Source organism: Podarcis muralis, chromosome 1 (assembly GCF_964188315.1).
Source record: "Podarcis muralis chromosome 1, rPodMur119.hap1.1, whole genome shotgun sequence".
NCBI lineage: Eukaryota > Metazoa > Chordata > Lepidosauria > Squamata > Lacertidae > Podarcis > Podarcis muralis.
In genome coordinates this window covers 90948192-90967857 of record NC_135655.1, presented here as the reverse complement: position 1 = coordinate 90967857, position 19666 = coordinate 90948192, and the positions used below count along the sequence as shown (strand labels likewise).

General features: G+C 41.1%; 1 protein-coding gene across 10 annotated transcripts in view; it reads left to right on the top strand.

Moving 5' to 3' along the window:
* Positions 1–19666, top strand: part of SEMA5B (semaphorin 5B) — a 358315-nt gene that overhangs the window by 89906 nt on the left and 248743 nt on the right. For 7 of the 10 annotated variants that reach the window (XM_077934877.1, XM_077934909.1, XM_077934914.1 and 4 more), the window contains one exon: positions 18229–18289. The exons of 1 other annotated variant lie outside the window; for it this stretch is intronic. The gene's annotated coding sequence lies outside the window, so the exon portion shown is untranslated. Of the gene's footprint in view, positions 1–3837; positions 3934–16215; positions 16235–18228; positions 18290–19666 lie in introns of those variants that run through there. 2 more of the 10 variants (XM_077934882.1, XM_077934889.1) reach the window with 2 other exon arrangements.

The following is a 19666-nucleotide window of genomic DNA, read 5'->3' as shown; positions in this document are numbered from 1 at the left end:
GACCGACTCTGGGGTTGCGGCGCTCATCTTGGTTTACTGGCCAAGGGAGCCGGCGTACAGCTTCCAGGTCATGTGGCCAGCATGACTAAGCCGCTTCTGGCAAACCAGAGCAGCGGACGGAAACGCCGTTTACCTTCCCGCTGGAGCGGTACCTATTTATCTACTTACAATTTGACATGCTTTCGAACTGCTAGGTTGGCAGAAGCAGGGACTGAGTAACGGGAGCTCACCCCATCTTGGGGATTCGAACCACTGTCCTTCTGATCGGCAAGCCCTAGGCTCTGTGGTTTAACCCACAGCGCCACTTGCATCCCACTAGGCACAGTTCTAACTGCTGGTTTTGAGGTCTAAAATCATAACAGTTCAGTATCTGAACTATCTTCCAGTTGGATATCTATCTATCTATCTATCTATCTATCTAGCTAGCTAGCTAGCTAGCTATCTCATTTATATTCCACCTTTCCTCTAAGGAGTTCAAGGTGACATACCTGGTTCTCTTCCTATCAATTTTATCCTCACAACACCCCTGTGAAGTAGGTTAGGCTAAGATATTGGTTGGCCCAAGTTTACCCAGTGAGTTTCATGGTTGAGCATTTGAACCCTGGTCTCCCAGGCTGTAGTCCAAAGCTGTAGCCACTACACCACTTTTTGCATAATATTAAGGCTTTTGTTGTAGGCCCAGCTCTGAACTTTCCTGCCTTCTGAAGTGAGGGACCTGATTATCAGAGTCGGGGCCTTATTATCAGTGGTGCCCTGTTTATGGAACTTCCTCTCCATGACCATTCGCTTAGCACCTTTCGTTAGTGATTTTGGCAAATACATCTCTTCATCCAGGCATTTAGTTCTTCCTGAACTTTAAAGGTCTTTGTTTGGATTAATTTTGTTGCTGCTTTATTGCATGTGATTATGCCTTAATATTGGTGAACTGTTTTTGTTTTTCAAAAGTTAGGACGGGAAGGAAGGTAAGAAAATTTGACCTCAGATTGGAAATTGGAGAGATCATTGGAGCAGGCATTCTTGATGCCTTGGTATGCTTAACAACTTGTGGTGAGACAGAAGACAAACAGGGACTTTGTATGTATGTTCCATGCCAACACGAATGTTCTGCCACAAATGTCAGGTAGACTTTCCAAGTGTTGACATGGTGTGCTGTACATATAAAGTCCCTGTTTGTCTTCTGTCTCACCACAAACTGTTAGGCATATTAAGGCATCCCAGAATACCTTCTCCAAGGATAAGCTACTTGGCATCCACCGAAGATCCTGATATTGTGTCACTTTATAAGAGGTTGGTGTGGCTCAGATAGTTTGCCATTGGTCTTCAAGTTAATGTCATCTTTCCCCCTCCATCTACCTCCAGTAGATTGTCTAATATATTATATAAATATATTGTACATTTTACAAGAAAAACCTCCAAAACTTTGGGAGAGCTGCTTAATTTTTTGAAACGAGGGTAGGAGGGAGAGAGTACAGTGGTACCTTGGGTTAAGAACTTAATTCATTCTGGAGGTCCGTTCTTAACCTGAAACTGATCTTAACCTGAGGGTACCACTTTAGCTAATGGGGCCTCCCACTGCTGCCGCACCGCCAGAGCACAATTTCTGTTCTCACCCTGAAGCAAAGTTCTTAACCCGAGGTACTATTTCTGGGTTAGCGGAGTCTGTAACCTGAAGCATCTGTAACCTGTAACCTGAAGCGTCTGTAACCCGAGGTACCACTGTATTAAAAATGTAAATCTGTTTCTTCCTGTGACCCCTTGGAATGTCAGTTTGGAACCACTATCTTCACCTTCTAACATCTTTCTTTGGTACCAATTTACCTTTGGCTTGGAATAGTCCCTGTAAATCCTCCAACTTTTTGTGCTTTGTTTTGGTAACATTATTTACAGCTGCCTTGCTTTGTCTCCAGTCTTTCAAAATGTGAGCATCTTTTCCAGAGGATGTGCTAGGCTAGTGCAGCTTGTGCAGAATGAATTGAGAATCAATGACTTGTAAGTGTACTTACTGAAGCCTTGTCTGAGAGCCAGACTGATGCCCTCCACGATAAGCTGCCAAAGTGACTCTCAGAAGGCTCTGGAGGGAATGCAGATTCGTTTGAATCATTTCCCTTAAACTCAGATAGGGAAATGTTCTTTCCCATTAAGATCAAACACCCACAGTTCTCTTGTTTCAAGAAAACACCTTCTGAAGTTCAAACCCTGAAGATCTTAAGATGATTTTCTTAATTAGACTCTTGCTTAACGAAAGAATTCAATATGTTCGTGGGAGGACTTTTGCTGTTTCCCGCCACCCGCACCCTGAAGATGCAAAAGAAGGAAGAGTGTTAAAAGAGAACTGGTTTAAAAGACCAGCACTGTAAAATTGAAACAGTAGGATTCAGCAAATGATGGTGCATAGGATTGATGGTGGCAAAGTTGACACCAGCTATTGTTGTTTAAATACTTAGAAGTATAACCACGTACTGGCTAAGATATGCTTAAACAAATAAAGAGAAAAATAAGACTGAAAATGAAGCAGTCTGGTTAAGATTTCACTTAAAATATAGGCTTTTCACCATTTCCTGTTGATGAATAAAATTGAGGCGGTGATGAGCTTGGGCAAACAAGGAGCTTCAACTTTATTATTGCTTTAACCAGAATAGACTGCCTGCAATTCTCTGAAGAAGAATATAATTGTTGCAGGGATAATGTTCCACAAGGGGACAGAAGGAGGAAGATCCCTAAAGGTTACTAAATCTGCCTCTTTTGTGTCTGACTTTGATGCATGACTTTTCTTTTCTCCTCTCTCTCAATCTCCTATCCTTTTCCTTGGGAACTTCAGTATTTGTGTTGGAACTGTCTGTGACTTCTCCCGCCTGAATGCCAGTCTCTTTGCTGCGTCTTTCCAGCACCTGCAAGTTCTCTCCTTGATTTTTACAGCAACCTTCTCCAACCTACCTCTTTCCATATGTTTTGTGTCGGAATGATGTAGTCCAGCAACATTTGAGGACGTAAAGTTAGGGGAGAATACACACTCTGGCTATCTCTCATGTGACCACCTTCCCCTTTCCATTCTCAAACCTGACCACATTTGACCATGGTGTGGAAAGGAAAGGGAAAAGCAAGTCCTCTCCTACAAATCCAAAATATCAGTACAAGGCTAGCTGGAGCCTTGAACATGAGTGACAAATCCTGCCAGGGGCTAGGATGCACTTTTGATGAAGGTTTTCCCCGTGTCTAGTAGGTATTAAGAGTAATACAAGTAAAATGTGGCTACAATGCAGGAAAACTTGTTACAGTCAAACCTCGGTTCTTGAACGGCTACGTTTTCGAATGTTTTGGCTCCCAAACAACAAAAAAACGGAAGTAAATACTCTGGTTTTCGAACGTTTTCCACAACCTGAACACCCGACACGGCTTCCGTTTTGAGTTTCCCTATTGAATTGAGGCTTCCGCTTTCAGTTTTTGAATGTTTTGGAAGTCGAACGGTCTTCTGGAACAGATTACATTAAAAAACCGAGGTTCCACTGTACTGAAAATTAGAATAGAGCAAGTGGCAGTTGACCAGAACCTGCGGACAAGTAAAACAAAACCAGATTATCTTATCCTTGCTTAATTAAGCAATTTCAGCCGCATAGGTCTTAAACAGGTTTACACTTGCATTTCCTGGTAGGACTGGCAGAGACCACTGTTAGAAATCTTGGAGAGCCAGTGTCAGCAGTCGTCTGATTCAGTATAAGGCAGCTTTCTTGTTCCTGAGTGAAAGTCTCATGCCTGCCTTCTGTGCTCATTAGTGAACGTATAGTAGTGTATATTTTGCTAAGGATGCTGTGAAAGGTTAAGAATCTTGTCTCTCTTCAGCAGTTGAAAGCAGAAGAGGAAGAGCTGTAAGAGAGACTTCTGGAACTACAACTGTGCTGTGGTTTCAAGAGTAAAAGCACTTAATAGTTTTTTCAGGTTGGTGTTTGAAAAGCTTGACACTCCCAACAGGGTGTATTTATGCAAAACATGGTTACATTGTGAGGTGTGCAAAATTCCAGTAGGTAGGTTAATTCATTTTGTAAGGATTTACTAAATACCTTCCCAGAATTTTTTTTTATGACAGCTGATTTGATCGGTTTCACAAAGTATGTGTGGCTGTCTTCATGACATCAGTACTTATGCTACACATGTTAATAAGTAGGGAGCAAGTTCCATGTGAGTGCAGTAAGGCTTTTGCTTGAGTTGAAAGTCAACAAAAATATTTACTTTAGCTTTCCTTTTTTGAATATAGGATGCATTCAGTATAGGGTGACAGAATCATAGTGATGGATGAACTGCCTTCTTTTCTATGTGGAAAGAGATAATAGAATTGGAAGGGACCCTGAGGCTCATCCAGTCTTACGCCCTGCAATGCAGGAATATACCGCTGTCCTTTTATGGGGATCAAACCTGCAACCTTGGCATTATCAGCACTATGCTCTTACCAACTGGAAAAGAGCCCCTTTAGGTGCATTTCTCTAGTTCTGTTTGTACTTTGAGCCTTACATTTGAGATAAACAGTCAATTGATATTGCACCCAGTTGTTATGCACTTGGCACATTCACTGCTGAATTTAATTATTTTAAAAACATTGTTAATTCTTTTTAAACCACTTTTTATTGATGATGTCAAATATTTATTGTAAACTGGTTAGAGATTTTTCTTACAATCAAGCGACATATAGCATGTAATTATGAGTTTGGGTAACATTGCTACAGAATACTATTTTTATTCTGTGAAAGTTTCATGGAACAAGACAAAAGCAGTCTTATTTTACAGATACAGTACATTTTCCCAATCGTCTTAGTTCTACACAACTTTGGGTACACAGACTAGTTGCCTCTCCTGTCCCCAATTTTGTATCCCAGAGGTTCCCAAACTGTGATGCATAGACCAGAAGTGGTCCACGGACTTCATACAGGTGGTCCACAGCCCTGTCTGCTTTGATTATTCATATTGATTTTTAATTGTATCTTTGTTGCTCCTTTTATTTCTTAAATAGCATTATATGGAATGCAAATTGTAGCAGACTAAAAAATATATAAGAAACAAAAGAAGCAATAAAAAAATACAATTAAAATCATACAGCTTCTGTAGGGCATTACAATTACTGCAATAGGCAGAAAAATCATTAAGGGGTCTGCCAAGACAATCAGCAATTTTCAAGTAGGCGTTTTTTTTGGGGGGGGGGACTTTGGGAACCACAGTTGTATATGAATTTCACTTTCTCTTGAGTCCGTGTAAATTGAATAATTTCCCCTTTACTGATTTGGAGTGTGCTTTCAGGCCAAGTTCAGTTTATGGGATGAATTTTATCCCAAGTGTAAATTTAGCTTTTTTATTGTGTAAATATCAAAGCCACTGATGTTGCACAAGGGCAGATATGGACCAATAATTTTACTGACGTTAACAAAACCATGAGCAAAGCAAAACAGATTTATTCCTTTGTGGCATAATTATCCAGTTTATGTTGCTTCCTTCTTTTTAAATACAAGGAGTCTCCCAACACACGCAATTAATGAGATTTCATGAGGATACAATTGGACTGCTGTGCCTGCCAAATGTTTTTTTTCTTCTGAAGGAGTTAATGAATTCTTTTTTTAGGATTGGAAAATATTGTTTTTTAAATATTAACTCTGTTGAGTAGACATGTGCAGGATTGCACTCTCAGATGTCACTTTACTGTGAGAGGAATACATCATGCAGTATGTTTCATTTAATCAATGAGCTCTGTAAAATAGGTATTCATTATTCTAATCTGATGGCTGCAAAAAGACTCAGAGGGGCACTGATATCAGTGTGTAGACAATGATAAACAAAGTTCAAAGCTTCAAATATAGTGAAAATGGCCTCTCACTGTTTCGATACGGGAGCACCTGAGGCAGTTTTCCTGAAACATAAATTCAATTAAAAACTAGGAAAATGTAGGGAAATATTAAGCAAATATTCACCTCTTCACCTCTTGATTGCCATCGTGTCCCCTGTTCAGAATTGAAGCACACCATGATGGTCACCATTTATGACCCCAACTTGGACCAGTCTAGAACCAGTCTTGAATGCATGAGAAGAGCATATTGTGAAGAACATGAAGTAAAAAAAAGAAAAAAGCCACAGAGTTCCACATTCAGTGTTATATTTAGAGTAGACCAACTGAAATTAAATGGGTCCATATAGTTAAAGCTATGGTTTTCCCAGTAGTGATGTATGGAAGTGAGAGCTGGACCATAAAGAAGGCTGATCGCCGAAGAATTGATGCTTTTGAATTATGGTGCTGGAGGAGACTCTTGAGAGTCCCATAGACTACAAGAAGATCAAACCTATCCATTCTTAAGGGAATCAGCCCTGAGTGCTCACTGGAAGGACAGATCCTGAAGCTGAGGCTCCAATACTTTGGCCACCTCATGAGAAGAGAAGAGACTCTGGAAAAGACCCTGATGTTGGGAAAGATGGAGGGCACAAGGAGAAGGGGACAACAGAGGACGAGATGGTTGGACAGTGTTCTCGAAGCTACCAGCATGAGTTTGACCAAACTGCGGGAGGCAGTGGAAGACAGGAGTGCCTGGCATGCTCTGGTCCATGGGGTCACGAAGAGTCGGACATGACTAAACAACAACAACAACCTTATGGCTTAGCTGGATATCACCTTCATTGATTTTCAACTTAACTGTTGATTTTCAAAATAACTGTGTATTGCTCACAGTATTTTTACAGTATTAGAGGGCGTGTTATTTCATTTTTTAATCATTCTGGATGTAGAAAGGCAAATCTGCATGACTGCTCTGACTTGAGAACACATTAAGAATGATAAAAAAAATTCATTGGGAAAGCCAGGAACAAACTCAAAGGTTTCTTTCTGCTGCCTGTCTTCTGGAAAGAGATTAGCCTTTCTTAGAGCATCAAGATTTCTTAGAGCATAAGCATCATTTGAAAGATCACAGATCTAAAGATGTGGCTATGGATATGTAACTCTGATGCAGAGATATCAATAAGAGAATGAAAGAAAAGGATTTGACCTGAAATAACATGAAAGAGTAGTTCTCACTTTCAGCTCTACTGATGTCAAAGCAAAGTAGCTCTGTCTTCTCATATTTTCTCCAGGGATCCGAATTTTCATCCTAAACTTCTAAATTACTCCAGCAGCTGTTTGGAAATTGTTTTCTATTCTAGCTGTCAGTCATTCCTGTACTCATCTTGATTATATTCTCTTCAGGCATCTGAGAATACTGCATAATCTTTCTTGATGGTACCCAGAGAAAACAATGTGAGCAGGGGTGTATTTGGTAGTTTGACGGGTACTCTGACGGGCATTTTGGCTAGAGACACCAATCTGGCTAAAGACACGCATCATGCAGGAATTACTTTTATTTTCACGCTACTTCCAAGCGACAAAACTCTTGGGGGGATATGCACAGTATGTTCATCTCCCAGGGCACATCCCCATCCCTCATTAGCATTAAAAATGTTAGTCTTCCATGAGCCGAAAGGAAAATGCCTCTCAGCCACAGAAAACGCACTTGCTCCACAATGGAGTTCTCTGTATGATTCAGTCCTTTTTACAAAGGAGTGGAATTCCAAATAACTGAGCTCAAGGGAAGTGAAATTTGCTAGGACAAAGGCTGCTATTTGTGGATTGTTTAGCTCATGTTTATAAAGTCCCTCTCATAGTAACTGACCCAAGGCTGATATTTTGTTGCAACAGTAGAGAAACCTTAGGTGCTCCCAATGGCTGCAAAAGTTCTTCGGATATGGTCTGATTTTACTTTTATTATTTTATGGCACTGGAATGAGTAGTTATGAGGCAGAACCTCTATTTTGCACAGCTGCCGCTCCTTCATGGGGTTTCTAGTTGTGTCCCATTTTTCTATAATGCATTTTTTCTTTTGCTGCTTGACCCTTGAGAATAAAGATTTCACATTTTGCAGAAATCCAAATGCTGCAATCAGAATAAAGCACGCAAATACCAAACAGCTTGTGGCAAAATGCATGTATTATTAATTGAAGGTGCAAAAGGAAGTCTGTTTTCAGGAGATGACAGAACTCCTGCCTTCCCAAACTATTCTTCCATCTAATTGAATCAACTTTATCTTGTAAGTTGGACAAACTTGGATCGCTTTAGGAAAGGAAATGAAAAAGCGTGGGCTCCAGGGAGGAGGGCTTCTTGTAATTCTTGATTTAGTGTTACAGTGCATTTAAACTCTATTGCAGATTAATCTAACCAATAGAATCTGAAGCCAGACAACTGTCCCTGCAGAATTCTGGCTTGGAGTCCTGAAAGGTAAACCTATCAAGAGCACAAAATGTAGGTCCAGTGCTGCAAATCCTCAGTCTTATCTAAATAGTCCCACTGAAATTGTCACAGAATTCCTCACACTTCAAACCTTCTTGGCTTTCATTTTCTTTTTCCTCCACAACTTTGTGTGTGAAATATCATTCTTCCTCCCCCCCCTCCTTCCTTTGAAAAGCAAGCTTTAGCTTTGCTCAGCATAAAGTAAGGGCACTTCTTGATGGTTATCCAAATACACTAATATCTTTATTGAGAGGGATTCGTTTTGCCTGTCAAGTTCAGTTTATTATTATTACTATCTCTGACTTACGAGTTGACATCTTGGGGAAAACATGTTGGAAAGCAGAGTTTCTAAAACTTCCAGCAGCTGAGCTACACTCTCCCATCCTGGAGTTAAAATCGGTCTTTGTATGAAGCATGTAAGTCACACCTTATGTGTGTGTGTTATAAGGGAGGCATAGATGCCTGCTGTTCTACCAGTCTTGGTAAGCCTGTGAACTGGAATTTTGGTTCTTTGTCTTAGTGCCTCATCTCTTATGAGCATAATAATTATTTTGCTCATCGTGTAGCACCATGGATAGCCTTAGTCCTCTTTGAAGACATAATGCATGTGTCTTCCCCCACCCCCTTATTATTCAAAGCAGGCAGTAAGTAAAGGTAAATGTAAAGGGACCCCTGACCGTTAGGTCCAGTCGTGGCCGACTCTGGGGTTGCGGCACTCATCTCGCTTTATTGGCTGAGGGAGCCCGCATACAGCTTCCGGGTCATGTGGCCAGCATGACCAAGCCGCTTCTGGCGAACCAGAGCAGCGCACGGAAACGCCGTTTACCTTCCCACCGGAGAGGTACCTATTTATCTACTTGCACTTTGATGTGCTTTTGAACTGCTAGGTTGGCAGGAGCTGGGACTGAGCAACGGGAGCTCACCCCGTCGCGGGGATTCGAACCACTGACCTTCCGATCAGCAAGTCCTAGGCTCTGTGGCTTAACTCACAGCGCCACCTGCGTCCCTCCACAGTTATGTATTTCCACTTAAATATACAGAACTGCTGGGGCCTGGATAGATCTGATATTTGGTCTCATGGTAGCTTAATGGAAGAGTAACTGGTTTGCATGCAGTGGTCCTTGGTTCAGCGCCTGGCATCTCCAAGTAGGTCTGGGAGAGAAGTCTGTCTGAAAGCTTGGAGAGCTGCTGCCAATCAGTGTAGTAGACAATACTGAGTGTTCTGCCTTGGTATAAGGCAGATTCTTACATTGCCTGGTATTTCCACAGGATGTTTCATACATTATATGGCTGCCAATATGAATCTGACTACTAGTATACACTCAACAGAAAGTTGTAGCCAGTCCTGATTCCCTAATGAGTGCAACTATATGGTACACAAGATTGAAAACATGTTTTTTTGCTTGCTGTTTTTGAATCCACACTTTAATGCTACTAAATGTACAACAGGAGATATAATGCTTGAAGTGATTCATTTTCTTTTGAATCCTATTGTTTTCATGCAAGCACAAGGAGAACAATTTGCCATGTAGGTTATTTTGTATTGACCCCTATTCTCACTTTCAGAACTACCTTGAAGTATTTTTTTTAGAAAAACAGGCTAACAAACATTCATCCCTAGTAATGAATTACCATATGGATACATCTTGTAAAGAGATTATCTCCATTCATTTCTTCTTATAAAGTTCTCAGAAGGGAAAGCATCGTCCCAATGCACAGAAGCAATTTTTCTTTTCAATGGATCCTGTGACTCAAATCTAAAAACCTCTGCTCTCTGAGGAATGCTTTCCAAATGTTTACTTACTTCTTGATTCCTGATAGATAGTTTTTGTTTTCAAAAAAATATATCAGGTGAGCTGCTGCTTTTGAAAGTTATACTGCTTTATATTGTTTGAAAGATGGGTAGCACTGATTAACCTAACAGCCTGCATTTTCTCTGCAGGATTAATATTGTTTCACCTTTTCTTCTTCAGATTTTCAGCCCTACCAATAGGCAAAGTAAGGCAGCTACATGAGGTGGCAATATGCTGGGTAGGCATGTGCTGGGGTAGGGAGTAGTGGGTCATTCCACGTCATGTCAACATGGTCATGTCACCCACCGTCTCAGATTTTGATGAAATTTAGTGTACACCCTTCCCTTATGGTTGAAAGAAACCCTCTTAAATTCTTCCCCTCTGTCTCAAATGGTTTTAATTTTATAGCACTCCAAAGTTTCATGAAATCTGTATTGCCTGTCCCTCTTAAGACCCTTGGCACATGTACATTTTATTTTATTTTTTCCATAACCGCGTGTGAGATCTCTTTGAAATTTTACACAGAGCTCAATAAGAGGATGAGGATTTCAGGAAAAAATACACCAGCACTCAAAAGATTTTATAAATGCCTATTTTGTTTTTATGAATGTACTTTTTTGGGTGGAAAACATAGGTTTAGAAAACCTCTATTTTGTGGGTATGATGGAACCCAAAGTTTTTGATGTTGATAATTATTGCAAAGACATGCTCTTTCTCGACAAAGAATGAAATTTATGGGTTTTTTATTCCTTGTAACGGAAATGTTACGTTTTTTTGGACATGGGGGGATGGCTACTCGGTACAACTTTCCTACAATCCATAGCTGTAATAAAAAAAATTAATGAAACAAAGTTGTTCATCATAAAAATTAATTTAATATTGGTTATTGTAAGTTTTTCCCCAAAACAACTTTCCCTTCACAGTAAGACATAATATCTAAGTGGGTAGAATGGAGCGTGGTCCTTCCCCCTCCCCCCCACTTTAAAGAAAGCAAACGTGTTGGCTGTGAAATGATTCAAGGACTGGGGGTTTTAGGTAAGACTGCTGGCAAGATGGAACCATGACCTCCAAGCACCTTGGCATCTGACATACTGTTAATTCAACTGTTGATCATTCTGCATTCTAAAATATGCCCTGGCTGAGCTTTTTGAGTAGATTAGCCAGCTAGCTGACTGGTTGCTAGTTTCTCCAAGGAGGAGTAGGGCAACCAGGTTATTGGAATTATAGTGAATGCCCATGGAAGGTATTGATTTGGATAGATGAAGGTTGTCCCTTTTAGGACAGGAAAAAGGGACTTAGGATGATATTTGTAGTGAGTGGGTCTGATGGAGGAGCAAGCCCTCTCCCCATTTCAGCTCTGCCCTAGGCACAAATAAAAGAACCTGGTTTATGAGCGTGAGGTAAAATAAATCTTACCAAAAACTTAACTAGTGACTGGGGTGAGTTTTCTGATCAGGCACAGCATTTATTGTCTTCTGTGATGTTTTTATTGTGCCCTTGCTTCTAATTGGATGTGGGGGGATTGGTTTTACACAGCACCCTCTTGCATAACTTGGCTACATGCCGCATAGCCTCCCTTGTGAAACTGTGTTCCTCAAAAATGGCCAAAAAAATCTTATCAGTTGCGTTTCACATAAATAGAAGAATTGTTTTGGTTGTGCGATTCCTTTTCATCGCTCTTTTGCACAGATTAGCCATGTTTAGTAGTATGAAATTGTCACTTAATCAGTTCATCAGGGAGTTCTCTACTGCAGAAGTGACAGAATCAGCGTGGAACTGTTTGACAGGGGGAAGGTTCCTAATGAGAGAAGAAGGTGGGGGGTAAAGGAGTTCTCTGACACTTATATTTTGAAATATAACTAAGCGTGATTTATCTCCCTTTGCCAGTGTCTGCTACCAATGTTCAATTTACATTAATAGCTGTGGAAATGACAGTTTTTACTGTCGTATGCATTGGCTTGTTATTAAGGCTATGCCTGATTTGACAGGACAATTTTTCTATTATTGTTATTACTCATAATACACACACTCACACACACATTTTACACATCAACTGCCTCATCTGATCACCTTTGGCATGTCAGACTAGTTAATTTACGCATAATCATATTTTGGGTTTTAATTCTCACAACATCAAACACCCACAAGGAGAAACAAATTAACACTTAACCAAGGATGCATTTAAGAAAAGGCAAAGCAAGAGAGAGAAAGAGAGAGAGAGAGAGAAATTATCATTTTAGAACTGGGTGTCTGCTTGCATTCCTATTTTTTGTGGATGAGTTATTTATTTATTTCAGAGCTGCTGGCAGATTGTATTTGCTCTCCAAATAGGTTTGCCTCAGTGGTATTTTTATTGTTCCCGTAATTGAGTGTGCTGAAGAAAAGGGCTCTCCCCAAGTTTACCACATCCGTTCTAGCCAAGTATAACATGAGTGTGATTTATGGGAAGACAACAACCTTGGATCTCATTCAATCACATCATCAGTTTTAAGCTGGCTGCCTAATAAGTAGCAGGCTTTCTCCTCCCCCCCCCCCCGGCCCCCTTATATGACTTTGTCTCCAGATGGTTTGGCATGTTACCCAGCACGACGACAATATTTTTTCCATTTCTCATCACTTTTGTTGCAAAAGCGTCTTTCTTGCTTTGTGTAAAAGTGTTACAAAGAAAGGGGTTTGGGGAGCCAAGACCTGTCTTTGGGCTTTCACTGGTATCTAAGGAACCGTCTCAGATACGCGGGCTAGAAAGCAAGGCCTTGTGTCAACTTATGTTTTATGCAAAGATGCCCATCCAATTCATGGAAAGTGCCGCAGAGTTCATAAGGAAGGTGACTTAGCTCCCAGTGTAAAATGGAACATTACTGCTTTGGTGGGGAGGGGGAGGGGAAATAACACCGACTCATTTGCATATTTATTTATCTTTGTGATTTTTCTCCCACCACATAGCTTCAAAGAGGTGACTGAAAAGCCATAAAAGGAAATTCAAAAGATCAAATAACATATACAACTCATGAGAAAAGCGTCTATAACAATTGATGGCACAAAAGCAGCAAAACAGATCCAATAATGTTTTGGTGGTGCCTGAGAAAAATCAGTAGGTTTTCCAGCTGCTTGCCAGGATTTTCTGGTTGTTACCAGTTGCTTAAATATTAATACAACATGGCCTATGAAACCTTTCTGGTTGAAGGCACATGTCAGAAAGTTTTTCCTGATGTTTAGTCGGAATCTCCTTTCTTGTAACTTGAAGCCATTGGTTTGGGTCCTAGTCTCCGGAACAGGCGAAAAGAAGCTTGCTCAGCCCTTCATGTGACAGACCTGTAGATATCTCCTCTTTTCCAGGCTAAACATACTCAATTCCCTCGAGCGTTCCTCATAAGGCTTGGTTTCTAGACCCTTGGTCGTCTTGGTTGCCCTCGTCTGCACACATTCCAGCTTGTCAATATCATCCTTAAGTTGTGGCATCTAGAACTGGACTAAGGACTCAGGTGTGGTGTCACCAAGGCAAAATAGAGTGGTACTATTCCTTCCCTTGATCTGGACTCTACACTTCTGTTGATGCAGCCTAAAATACCATTAGCTTTTTTGCAGCTGCATCACACTGTTGGCTGATGTTAAACTTGTTAAACTTGTGGTCTACTAAGACCCCTGGATCTTTTTCACATATACTACTGGCAAGCCAGGTGCCCCCCCCCTCCATCTTATATTTGTGCACCTGATTATTCTTGCCTAGGTGCAGAACCTTACATTAGTCCCTATATCATTTTTGGAGTTTGGGCCCAGTTCTCCAATCTGTTAAAGTCATTTTGAATCACAATTCTGTCTTCGATTACATTGGCCACCCTTCCCAGTTTGGTGTCATCTGCAAATTTGAAGAGCGTCTCCTCAATACCTTCATTTAAGTCATTTATAAAGATGTTGAACAACTTCTGGCCCAGGTCAGAACTCTGTGGTCCCCCGTGTGTCACTTTTTCCAGAATGATGAGGAACTGTTAGCAAGCATTGTCACTGGCATTCTCAGCTGGTTCAGGCAACCAACTTCAAATCCACCTATATGTTTAAAGTTAAAATTAAAAGAAAGAAAGATGTTAAGTGACTAAGTTAATTTTATGAGAAAATTGATTTTGGAAAACTGTTACATTGAAATACACTGAAATTCAGCTAGGGAGGATTCGAGGAAGTCACTTAATGTTACTAAGATTGGATTAAGTACAGTCAATATTTATGTTTGTTTAAAATTTTTGGAAAATCAATAAAAAAATTTGGGGGGAAAAATCAAATCCACCTAAGTGACCTTGACCAGCCCACATTTTACTTCCTTCTCTGCAAGAATATATTGGGGGATTTGGTCAAAAGCCTTAGTGAAATCAAGAAACACTATGTGCAAGGATTCCGCTGGTGCACTTTTTCCTGTTTCTGGGGCCTTAATTTCCTTTAGGGGTGGGCAGAGATCACGACTGAGATTTTCAGAGCCGTATGTTGCCATAGTTTTTTTTACTTGTTTTTTGCTTGAAGCTTCTCCTTTTCTCTAACCAGAAAGCAAAAAGTCACTGAGCCAGATGATGTTCTTGCATTCAGTGGCACTTCACGATTATTCAATATTCAAATAGTAACAGTGAGAAACTGTGCGTGGGGTAAGGGATTATTCTACTTTTGTAGGAGTGTTACAATCTGTTACTTTGGAAATAGTTCATTGCTGTTCGCCTAAATGTTGTGTCCCAAACCAATTAATGCTAAACCACTGAATAATTTCCGTGAATTCATCCCTTGTTTCTTTCTCATCCTCTGCTTATCCTTTTCTTATCTGGTATGTCTTTTGATGTTTCGAGCCAGAAACTGTCACATTTAAGTAAAATAATTTACTTAGTTGGCATAGTACTAGGAGCAGTAGGAGTAGGATGTATGACTGTTGGGGAATTTCCATATTATAAATGTTTAATAATAATACATCAGAGTCTCAGTGTCTCTTGTCTGTCTGTCTTCTATAGCTCTTAGTTTGTAGAGCTTTCAAAAGAAAAGACCTATGGAAGACTCTGGTGCACATGTGTGTTTCAACTGGGGCTTTCAGCACCTAACTGCAATACTTTGTGTATCACCTGACACACTGAGCTACATTTCTCAAAGGTGCTGCTTGGCTGTAATCCAAGCATTGCCGTTTGACTGAGCTACTCATGGGTCCATGGGCCAATTAATTCCACCAGGCCTTAAGCAGAGGAAGAAAATTTGTGGTCTCCAGATGTTCTGGACTTCATCTCTCATCTATCCCAGGCATGGATGGCAGGAGTTACACTTATGTGATATCTGGAGCGCCACAAGTAACAATATATGAGGGTCACCTTGTAGCCTATTTTATGAGCAACTTCTCTTAATGTGAGAGGCTCCTGCCAGACTAATCTTCTGCCCTCTTTCCATGCGCATTTGGAATGTGACCTCATGTTCATCTTGGATTCCTCTACCTGCTTCTTCCGGACTTCTTGAACTTCGATCACTGCTTTTGGAACTTTACTTTCTGCCTGCCTTGGATTACGCTATGTTCCTCTGGCTGCTTTGCCCTGGGCTAACCTAGTGCAGAGGAGGACCTTCAGTAATCCCAGCTTTCCTGAAGACACCCTAGAAAAATGCTGAAAGTGGGCATGTTGTTGTTGGTTGCTGTTAGCATCTGTGTGCCTCAAGAGACAATGGACCTGCTGTGGATCCAGTGTCTGGTAACTCATACTGCTGCCTCCCACATTGTTTTTGCTGAGTTAGCAACACCAAAGGGAGGTCTCTGGGGTGCAAACCTGGGGTGTGTATATGGAGGCCCTGGGCTGCTCAGAGGACAAGATCTCCCTCTTGGCCTTGTTGATAAGATCCAAAGTAAAGCAGAGGAATGCATTTGGCAGCGGCTTGGCTGCAGGAGTTGCTGGAAGGAGGTGTATGGTTCCAAAATTAAAAGTAGGTTGTATGTTGCAGACTCTGGTTGGAAGGTAGACATTGACTCTGCAAAGACTGAAGGCTCCAGGATTTATTAATGTCTTGTATTCCACACAGGGCTATGTTTGAAAACTGATGTGAAGCTTAAACTGCTACAGAAATGAACAAGAAACATTTTTTGGGGAGAAGAATGGTCCACAAAAGTAATGCTCATTAATAGACACATTTTTGCTGTCAAGCATAATTCAAGGTGATTAAAGTTCAAATTGCCTGTGTACAAAGTGGGCCTTCTCCCTGCTTTGGGGGATCTGTGGATGGAGGAGTTGCCCAAGATACATTTGCTATCCTAATTCTGCAATTTTTGTTCTCAGGAAGCTTACATATCTAGGTGCTACTAGACATCAACTAAGACATTTTATTTAAATTGCCCTTTGGACAGTGATGAATCCTACTCTGTTTCATCTGCTTTGTATATGAATTATTTTAACTGCAAGTTTGTTTTGTTCACATTGTACAGTTCTATTGATGTGAGCACCTTGTGGTAGGTAAACTGCCTGAGAGATCAGGCACAATTATAGACTCACAGAAAATTACAGCAGCTTCTCTGCACTTCAGGCTTGTATCCATATCAAAGAGTCAGCAGAATCATGTGATGCTTAAAGTGCAGGTGGAAAATTTTACCTTCTAAAAGTTCCCCTGTGTAAAGAAAACCAAAACAAAACCTGTTCATAGAAAAATAGCACACTGGGGACCAGCCTAGGCTAGAACCTTTCTTTTCCTAAAGCAAGCTTTCGGTGGGCAGGGAATTTTAGGTGCGGGGCAACATTCAGATGTACTATCACACCCCAACTGGATTCTAATACTCTGTTCTCCAAGTACAATCTCATTTGAAAAATTGGAGGCCCTTGGTAAACTGAGCTGCAATGCAGGCTGTGTTTGCTCCTTGAATGGTCATCAGAGAGTTTCACATTTTTCTCAGATTTGTTTATTCCTTAAGATTATTTGCCAAGTGCTTTGAATCACCGTTGAGAACGCGATGAAATTCTAAATGAGCTGTGTTTGGTTGAGTTGGATACAATACAAAGGTCACATATGTTTCTGTTTCCTGTGTGGAGGAAGATAACTCTCTAAGAATTAGATGTTGAGAATGAATGTGCATGTTAACTAATTTGTATTTTTCTGCAGAACAAACCACGGCATGTAACCACAGTTTGATGTGTGCTAGAAACTTTCCAGCAAGTAACATGTTGGCCAAAAGCTAGAACAGCAAGCTTCCAAATGAATTGAGCTTATTTCTTACAGTCTGTTCTGCACAGTCCTTCAGATAAGAATCCCAGAACTCACATTTTATCTGGGCTGGGGGAGCCAGTGGCCCTCTATATGATGTTGGCCTCTGAACTCCCTTTAGCCCCACCAACAATGGCCATAAAATGGGGGTGGTTTGAGCTGTAACCACTCTGCAACATCTGGAAAGCCACAGGGTCCCCACCTTTGATTTATTTGTTTAAACAACAGTCTGCAGTGTGTGATATAAAGTCTCTTGCATCCTAGGAAATTTAGTATGTAGGGTTGTGGATTTTATAGTTCCATACAGGAACACAGTGACCCAAGGTCTGCAAGAGTTCTTATAGGCAGGGATCATTATCTCATGGTAACTATCTCTGTTGAACCCTTAGAGAGGAGAAGGAAGAACATAGACACAGTGATGGAGGAAGTTCTACCGTGTTTTCCCTAGTCTGTGAAGTTGCCTAGTGTTGGATGTGTCTGAAATCAAAGCAAAATTAATGTAGGATTGGAAATGAGTGTCTGGAAATACTTTACTGGCGAAAGGGAAACTTCCTAGAAACTCACAAATAACTGCCTTTTATTGTGTATCTGTGATTTATAAATTCCAATACATTCCCCCTGTTTACCAGGAACCTAGTATTTTCCAATACTTTTTTGCAGTAGAGTTGTCATTTTCCCAAGTTCCAGCTTCATCTGCTCTGAGATTAAACTTGTGCGTCAAAGGTGGAGACATCTTGGCTGTAGACGGTTTGGCATGCTTCAGCGCCAAGACACCATGCAACACACCATCAGGAAGAGACCGTTGATTGAAGAATGGCTAAGCTTTCAGAATAGAATTGTGTCTCTGTTTCCATTTGCTAAATGTTGGAGGAGAATGACATAACATCCATTACATTTTTACTCTGTTCTGCTATTTTTAGCATTCTTTATTTTCGTTGTGCTTTTCTTTTCTTGCAGGTTGCAACAGGATTACAAGAGAGCACGGACCTCAAAATGACATGCTAGTGATGCAAAGGCAGTGAGTATTTTGAGAAAACCAGTTTTCTATTTTTAAAACTGTAATGACACCCTTTCTAGATTTCGACTTTTGTTTCCCAATCCTTTGACTTAGGCTCTGTCTAGATGGTAGTTTCTTCCACAGATGGTTTGCTGTTACAGCAAGAAACTTGAAGCAGTGAAGAAGAACCCAAATAAGAGCGTCTCATTCATGGGGCTGGGGGGCTGGGGGGGGGAGAGTAAAATTTGTGCTTTTGTATTGTGTCATTCATAAACACATCCTAGGTCTGCTATTGTGTGAACTGGGAAGGATTAGCACAGAAATCTCTTTGGTTTCAGTTTAGCTGTAGATGTCTCATATGCTCTCTCCACCCCCACTGTCCTAATATTCCACATATAGAAGTTGCTTAGATTGGCTATTGTATCTGAGGACAGCAGGTTTGTTATGGGAGTGTAGCTCAGGTTGTGTTGTACATATAGCTGTATCCTCCCAAAGAAAGGAACACATGCCATCTCTCAGCATTTGCCACCTGAAGCAGTCTCCTTATTGCTTAATTGTAGGGCTGGCCCTGTTTGTTGTGTCTCACACCTTCCTACTTACTCTCTGGCGCAATCTTGCATACATTTAAAAGGCTCTGTTTGGAACCAGTGATAGGCAGTGGAATTTTTGGATGACCACATGATATCTACCAGTAAAGGGCATAGTCATGTGATCAATGTATCCAAATGACTAAGGTTCATGCACAGTTATTAAATGGATGCTGAGGACCCAAATCATGGATTGTATGTGAACAGAGTATCAGACATGTTCTTTCTTCAGTTTCATCCCTTTTAAATCGGAACCAGTGAAGGCAGTGAAGGTCCTGTGTGAGTGTCTGGAGGGGGTTGGAGGATGGATGGTGGCTAACAGATTAAGGTTGAATCCTGACAAGACAGAAATACTGTTTTGGGGGGACAGTGGGTGGGCAGGTGTGGAAAACTCCCTGGTCCTGAATGGGGTAACTGTGCCCCTAAAGGACCAGGTGCGCAGCTTGGGAGTAATTTTGGACTCACAGCTGTCCATGGAGACACAGGTCAGTTCTGTTTCCAGGGCAGCTGTCTACCAGCTTCATCTGGTATGCAGGCTGAGACCCAACCTGCCCATGGACTGTCTCGCCAGAGTGGTGCATGCCCTAGTTATCTCCCACTTGGAGTCCTGCAATGCGCTCTACGTGGGGCTACCTTTGAAGGTGACTTGGAAACTACAACTAATCCATAATGCGGCAGCTAGACTGGTGAGTGGGAGTGGCCACCGAGACCATATAACACCGGTCCTGAAAGACCTAAGTTTTTATTGTTTGATGTATTTATCGTGGTTTTAGTATTCTATTGGGAGCCACCCAGAGTGGCTGGGGAAACC